This window comes from Vanellus vanellus, assembly GCF_965231255.1.
Source record: "Vanellus vanellus genome assembly, chromosome: 2".
Taxonomy (NCBI): Eukaryota; Metazoa; Chordata; class Aves; order Charadriiformes; family Charadriidae; genus Vanellus; species Vanellus vanellus.
In genome coordinates, this window is record NC_138906.1 from 103846058 (window position 1) to 103853876 (window position 7819).

Sequence of the window (7819 nt, forward strand, 5' to 3'; positions counted from 1 at the left end):
AAAGGATCAGACTGATCTTCGTAACCAAATTTGCCAGAGAGGGAAAAAGAACAAAAAAATACTCAGATCCACAGACCTGGGCTGAGGCTGGGTGTGAGCTCAGTTCACAGTACAACCCTAACAGCAGGGTTGTTACCATGGGTAAGGGCAATGCTGGCAACAGCGCTGTCAGTGATGGCACTACATTTACTCACCATTTGGGAGGCGGAGGCTGGCATAGGGTAGGGGGGGTTGAAAAAAGCTTCAGCAGAACACGTCCAAGAGAAGAGAAAACGGTCAGCCTAGAATTCCCCTGTTCTCCCTTTGTCACCCATGATGATTTATGAACCTCTCTGCAGCTCTGTCCTGGTCTTTTCAGCGAAAGAATCCAGCTAGCTTTCTCATAATGGCAGAAGTAATTAAAAAGGGGATCAACTTCAGAGGAACATAAAACATACACCAAAAGTCTGCCTCTTTAATGATATCCCCTACATACTTTACTGGCGGGGATTCTGCTAATCTAATACCTGTTAATTTTCTTTCTAATTAGGGCTATAGCTCACCAGAGGCTGTTTTATACTTAATATAGATATGGTGAAGGGGCCTAATCCTCAGTCAGAGAAAAAATCTGGAGCTACGGAAAGAGAGTTTAGAAGAAGAGGGTGGAAGACATGGTACACAAGACACTGGAAGATCGATAGCTTATTTTTTCTTGGCTCAGAACCACCATGTAAGATACATGGAGCTTATACTACTTTGAATAGAAGGGGATTTTATAGGGACACAGCTCAATGTAGCCATAAATGTATTCATTTTCATTACGGCCTTGTTTTACGCAATGTGCTGTAAAAAGTCCCAGGCCTTTTGAAAACTCAGAAAATTAGGGCCACTACGCTGTTAGCAGAATGGAATTATGAATATTTGGCATCCTCCTCCCTCCTCAGTGTCCCTCCAGTGCTGAAGTGAGGCAAAGAGAACATCTGGCTGCTGGGGAAAGACCACCTCTGAAAAGAAACTGTACATGTATACATATTGCCTCTTTTGAGGTCAAATGTTCCACTTTAAAAGTTAGACCGAAATTTTTCAATGAAATACGTTTTGGTCAATTAAATTTTTGTTGAGCCTGACTATTTTAGGGGTATTTTTCATTACTTTTATAGCACAGGTGTCCTGTAGAATTCCTAAGTCACTGGATTCCTTGAGAAGCAGGTATTTCATAACTCAGTTTCAGGAAAGATCCAAGAGGTATAATGCCAAACTCTGGGTTCCCAATCACGTGCAGAGGCTGAGGCTTCCCAAAGTTGTAAGTTTGAAAGCTCTGGGAGGGAGGAGGCTCTGAGAGCTGCATGCGTCCCCATCACAGAACTGAGATTTAGGTTTTGGAAGTCCTGGAGCAGGCTTCCAGGGTCTGTAGCCCTAGCACTTTTTGTACGATGATGTTGTCACAGAACTGTGAAACGCAGAAGCTGCCCAGAGCCTACAGAAAGTGGCCTGCAAACAAGATTAGTATGTGGTGGTATTCAGTGGTGACTGTACCAAGATTATTTTGAAAACCAGGTCATCCCAGGAGGCACTGATATGGCTTAATGTGCCTTACAAAAATTTCTTGCTAACAGGAAATCCTCTATTTTTATCTTCACTTCATGTACCTGGTCAGAATCCTTGTCTGCAATTCTTTATGAGCAAGAAGAACTTTCCATTAGGCTGAAGAGTTATGTACACTAGAGTTTCAGGAATCATGGCTGTACTGTGGAACACATTCCATCTAGAACATCCCAAACTCGTATTGAAGGAGAATAGATTACTGTCTTGTCAAGAAATAATAATTTCCCACCGTTTTTCAGAAACTCACTGAAATAACATTTGGAAAAAACCTATCAGGGCATTCAGTCTTCATCCTCTTATTGGCAGACACAGTTCTTTATGATACAATATCTATAGCTTGATCCAGCTGGAATTTGTATATAGGGCTTTCACAACTGTTCTGCTCCTTAAAAGGTCACAATGGACTGGTTTGAAAAACATGAGGAAGAAACTTCAGGGATCTTGAGACCTGGAGAACTTGCGCTTGAAGGAAATTTGCAAGCCTCATTGCACTGGGGTTGGCTTCTGCGAGGGTCTGCATATGAGGCTACAGTAAGAGGATGCCTGGGAAGTCTCTGAATTCTAAAGGAACTTATGGCTATCTATAACACTTGCAGTAATGTAGGGCACCAATCAGGAGGAAATAAGTTTATATGTTTGCTTTCTGAACTTCTAATTATGCGTAGTAATAAGCCCTTCTGTCACCGTAATTCCGTTCACTTCTAACAGTTTGTCTCTCACAAACTCTCATACTACATTTTAACCCTTTGGTTTTTAATTTGGTGTGCTTTTTTTTTTTTTTTTCCCCAAATATGCATGTTCTCACACACTGCCAGAGCTAGCACAAGACTAAACCAAACCAAAAGAAGACATCTGAAGATGTCAAAATGTGACTGAATGGATGCTGGAGAAGTCTTAGCTGGAGTATTCCATACTTGTTTGGACACCATACTTCAGAAAAGATGTGGGCCAAATGGAGGTACGCTGCAGAGATTAAAACAACTAACTGGAGACTGTGATCAGCAAGAAGGAAAAATAAGTAGAATTAGGTTTGTTTAGCCTTGTAGTGGTTTCAACTGGGATGGAGTTAACTTTCTTGCTAGCAGCTGGTGTGGGGCTATGTTTTAGATTTGGGATGAAAATAGTATTGGGAAAACACTGATATTTTTGGTTGTTGCTAAGCAGTCAAGGCCTTTTCTGCTCCTCACACTGTCCTGCCAGCAAGTAGGCTGCGGATGGGGGGGGCACAAAAAGTTGGGAGAAGACAGAGCTAGGACAGCTGACCCCAACTGACCAAAAGGATATTCCATACCATATGTGATGGCGTTTGTCTTCCCAAGTAATCGTTATGCATGATGGAGCCCTGCTTTCCTGGAGATGGCTGAACACCTGCCTGCCCATGGGAAGCAGTGAATGAATTCCTTGTTTTGCTTTGCTTGTGTGCGCGGCTTTTGCTCTACCTATTAAACTGTCTTTATCTCAATCCATGAGTTTTTTCTCGCTTTTACTCTTCTGATTGTCTCCCCCATTGCAACGGGAGATGAGGGGAGGGGAGTGAATGAGCGGCTGCGTGGTGCTTAGTTGCTGGCTGGGGTTAAACCAAGCCAAGCCTCAAAAAGTGAACTCCAAAGGGAGGCAGGAGAAATATTCCTCAGGTGTGCAAGTGGCTGCTGCAGAAAGGAATAGTTTGTTCTCAGAGCATCCACAATGCATAAGACAATAGATAATGGGTCTAAACTGCAGTAAAGGTGATGGCCAAATCAAGGGAAAAAACGTTTAAATGTACTCTAGTACTGAATTATATTGCCTGGGAAAGCTGTTTAATCTCTGTCATTAAGAGAGACATTTGCCATTGTTTTAGGCAAATATCTCTTAGGTATGGCTGGACGTAGGTTAAAAGGAGGAACTAGGTTGATTTTTGAGAGCATTTCCAGCCATATTTTCTATAATATGATTCACAAGTGGGGAAGGAGAGGGCTGTTACAGTTTGTAGGTGAAACATGAAGAAATACCCAAAGATTATGATCTTTCACATGATTATTTTATTGCTTAAATCCTACATATAAAAAGTAAAGGAATTACTTGTACCTTCTCTGATCCATGCAGATTACAAAAACTAGTTGGCTTCTCTTGTGTTTTGTCAAATGTGGTGAAGTGATACCCCTGTTGTTATCTCTCTCCTTGCTCTGTTATTGAAAGAGCAATAAAATAAATATGTAATTTTCACTCTCTAGTAGTTTTAGGCATTAAAGCTTAGGTATTGTTGCCAACCCTGCAATGGACTTTCTCTCTGATGTTGCATGAGACTCAAAACTTTTGTAATAGTCCCTTTTATAAATGCCATTACTTTTGCCTCACAGAGAAGGCATAAGTTATTCAATGTCTGCAAACAGTTTGATCTATGTATTTGTACAAAACATAAGATACTAGTATCTTATTTATTATTTTTATATATTCCCTCAAAAAAACCCACCTACTTTTCTGTTTTTACAGAGCTTTTACACCTGTCTGTGAAAATCAATTAAAGAGTTATTATCATGCGATTGATATTTTTTCCTTTTAGCTTGCTTTCCTAAGGAATGTGACGCATGCAGTCCGACTTTCTTTTTCTTTCCCTTTCTTTGCATGTGCATTTGTCTCTTGTATGCTGTGGCCAGTTTCAGTGAGATTTGATACAGGACCAGAGATTTTGAACGTACTCTCTTCTTAGATGTTTTGTGAAATTAGGCACAGGGTAGAAAAGGGTGATTTTCTTAATCGTTATGAGGGAAGAAATAGCTGCTTGTGTTATCTGTCAGAGATACTCTTGGAAAAGAGTTGTTATGGTCGGCCAGCCACAGGAAATGCTGCATTCAGAGTCTATGGCTGCAGACAACAGGGGATCTACTCCACAGCAAAGTTTTCATTCCTGCGTAGACCCTCGTTCTCTGGTTGTTAATAACGGGGTTAAGAAGTTTAAAAATCAGTTATCACAACCCCAAAAGCCATTCAAAATTAGGTTGCATTAGTTCATGTGCTTACCCAGCTACTTGTTTTCTTGTCAAGAAATTCAATAAAAAAAAAGTCACGATCAGAATCCTAAGGGCGAATTTGAAAACAGAAAAAGTGAGAAATCCGTAGGTAAGGCTCTGTCCTCAAAACCCACACATTATAAAAACACTCTAATAAGATAGTACTTTTTGCTAAATTTTACAATGATTGCTTTAAAATCCATTGCAAGCCAAGGCCTTTAATATTCCTCCAGCCCCCCTACCCCCCACGCCTGCTTAAGAATTTGTTTGCTGCTGGCTTTTCTGGGTGTGAGGAAAGCAAATGTCACATTGGCTGGCTGCCTCTTCTCTTGGGCATGGTCACTGCAAATTGGCTCTGACCATTATTTGTTTGTTTTTCTAATGTTCTGGGGCAAAAGGATGGGAAAGGAAATGTCTGAGCCTGTCTGACACTCCTGCAGCATGAGCCCTGCTGGAACAGCTGGGGCTCGTTATTTTGCGGGATATGCCTTGGCTCAGGCCAAAGTTTCTTGGCACTTTTTCACATCTCCTGTTGTACAGCTCCTAGAAAAGCTGTGTCAGGGTCCTGAGTGCATTAACGGGCCTCAGTTGCTCTGACCAACCTCACCTGGGGCCTCCACTCATTCCCTCTGCTCAGGGGCTCCATTGCAGCTCATTCCCAGCCCCAGTTATGCTGTGTGTGCCCACCTCTAGCTCCAGCTGTGTTGCAGTCATGCCTGGCCATGGTCACTGTTGACCTGGCTGGATCCTGATCTGTGGAGTCTGCTCCCAGCTTGACATTGGACTGCCTTGTCACCATGGACTTGCCTGGTGATCACAAGAATGTGTATGACTCTGGCTACCACTGTCAGACCTGGCCTGACCCTTACTTGATGGTTTGCATGTCAGGCTTGACCTTGAACCTACCTTGTCACCACAAATTGCTTGTAACTACAGGAGGCCTCACGCCTCAGAGGTACAAGGCTGTAGTTTGTCCTAAAAGGGTAACAATACTTCCACTATCTGACCTTCCCTTTGTCCCATCTGTGAGGAAAATTAGCCAGATGGAGCAAAACATTATAATTTTGACCAGCCTGCGTACATGAATTGGCCCTTGTCCCTCATTCTTGTACATCCAAAAAATCCTAGCTAAAATTAGGTGCTTACGTGCACATATTGGTATTTACACATGTGGTATGGGCACAATCATGGGAGGGGTGCCGCTAAGGTATGGCTTGCCCTTGCTAACCCCTTCCCCAAGGAATGGAAATATCCTTCTTATGGGAGATAGTGGGACTTAGATTCCTTGAATTTCAATTACAGGTGGAGGAAGGGAGAGAAGGAAGGAGACCTGGGTATTGTTGCTGTCTGCTTCCCTGTGCACAGCACATATTTCTGCATGGATTTCCAGCAGCAGTCATTGATGATCGCATCAGCAATAATGTCCCTTGATGCTTGCAGTCCCTCTTAAGGAGGCCAGGGACTGCATGGAAATGGGGCTGAAAGCAGGAGGCGATACTGGTGACAGGTGAGTAGAGAGCAGAAGAGCTGCTTTCTGTGTGGAGAAGTTCCATCCAGACCAGCATCTTTTCCTTGATAGGAGACAACAGGAACAGATGCCTGCAGAAGAATAGAGGAGCTGGCCATTTCTGGAGCGACTCCTCCCTTGTTACAGCCTTCCTCCATGCCTCCAGCATTCTCTGGGTTAGACACTTCCCGGTCAAGAATCTGAACCGTTCTATCTGAAGACTCCCAATGGATATGACTTTCATGCATGCGTTCACTGTCTTTCAGAGAAGTTGGTTAGGCCTACCTAGCAGTGGGTGATGCTGAGACGCATAATTTCAATGTGTATTGTGCAAGCCTACCCTCTCTATTGTTTGGGGTTTTTTGTTTGGGTTTGGTTTTGTTTTTGTGCAAGGACTTCTCTTCTAGAGATCTACCTAGGCCTGCAAGGGCATGTTCAGAAAAATATGGTTATATCACATCTCCAGTAAAACTGCTCTCACCACCTGAAGCTCCTTCAGTTCTGTGAGTTTTTGCTGGTAGAGTCTGGCTTGTCTGTTTTGCCATGCTTTTATATTCTTCCATGGCACAGTAAGGTAGAACCGTTTAAGCTGATATGTGTTGTTTCAGTTGAGGATGATTTCTTTTGCTGGGTGGAAAAGAAACAACACATTACCTTGTGCCCTAGTTTATTTATTCCCGGAGCAAGTAGTCTTTCATGGCTCGTGGAGGATAACTCAACTGCACTTCTGAATTCTCCACTGCATCTTGTACATCTATACGCAGTAGGTAGAAGCCCAGCTTCCTTGCTTTACTTTGCCATGAACTTCCCAATCTAGGAACTCTAATTCCTGTAGTTTTCCCATCCAAATACCACTGAAGATTGCCTGACTAGCCGTGCTTCTGTAGACAAAACCAGATCCAGACCAATTGCTCTTCTTTTGAGCTAACTGGAGCTAGGTCACGTATTGAAAGCTACTAGATGTGTAGCTAGATGGGCTGATGAGATTATTTGGCTAAATGAATGAGTTTATATTTATTATATTTATTATTTTACTGATTATTTTTATTTAATGCATTATTTCTGAAGGTTTTCAACAACAACCACCACCATTATCTTGACCTTGCACTCTCATCTCTTTCAGTAAAATCCTAGCAGACAACAGTGGAGAAAGTAGGAATTTTCTGAGGTTAATTTCTGCTGCAGAGATAGTCAAGAGTCTCCATGATCCTGTTTCTGTAAAAGCTGCAATGACAAAGTCATGGGAATTGCTTGGATGAAAATTAAGGCCTTTGTGGATTCAGATAAGCAGGATGGTGGTTCTCTGGAATTCGTGTGTTGTTTTAGGATGACATAACATGTGCTCCTGTTATTCTCAGTGTGTGGCTGAACAACTTTTATACGGCATCTTTCTTGGCATCCACAGAGATGGAGGATCAGTTTACTATTTAACAGCTATTGGTGACCTTCTTTGCTCACCAATTTGGAGTCAATGATGTACTAATACCATTGTTTACCTGGAAGCTGGCATCCTAGAGGCAAAACAAAGATTGGTTAGTCCCCTGGGCTGACTTATAGTGGCTTTATAAAATGTTCTTTCATTGGCGTATATTATGTTCTGGTCACTAAAGCACCATGGACTTTGCTTATCTGTGATCTACTCTCTCATTTTTCTCCTGATAATTTCTGAGCTAATTGTTTAACTGGTGCATGATTTGGTTGTAAACTCTTCTGGCAAAAACAGAATTAATGAAGATCT

At 42.2% G+C, this 7819-nt stretch overlaps 1 long non-coding RNA gene across 1 annotated transcript; it reads left to right on the plus strand.

The window, feature by feature from the left end:
* The first annotated feature begins 333 nt into the window (after window positions 1-333).
* LOC309668669 lies at window positions 334-7819 on the plus strand. The gene is made up of 4 exons (XR_014268864.1): window positions 334-709; window positions 2400-2542; window positions 5877-6081; window positions 6154-7819. It is a non-coding gene; the product is annotated as an uncharacterized lncRNA (long non-coding RNA).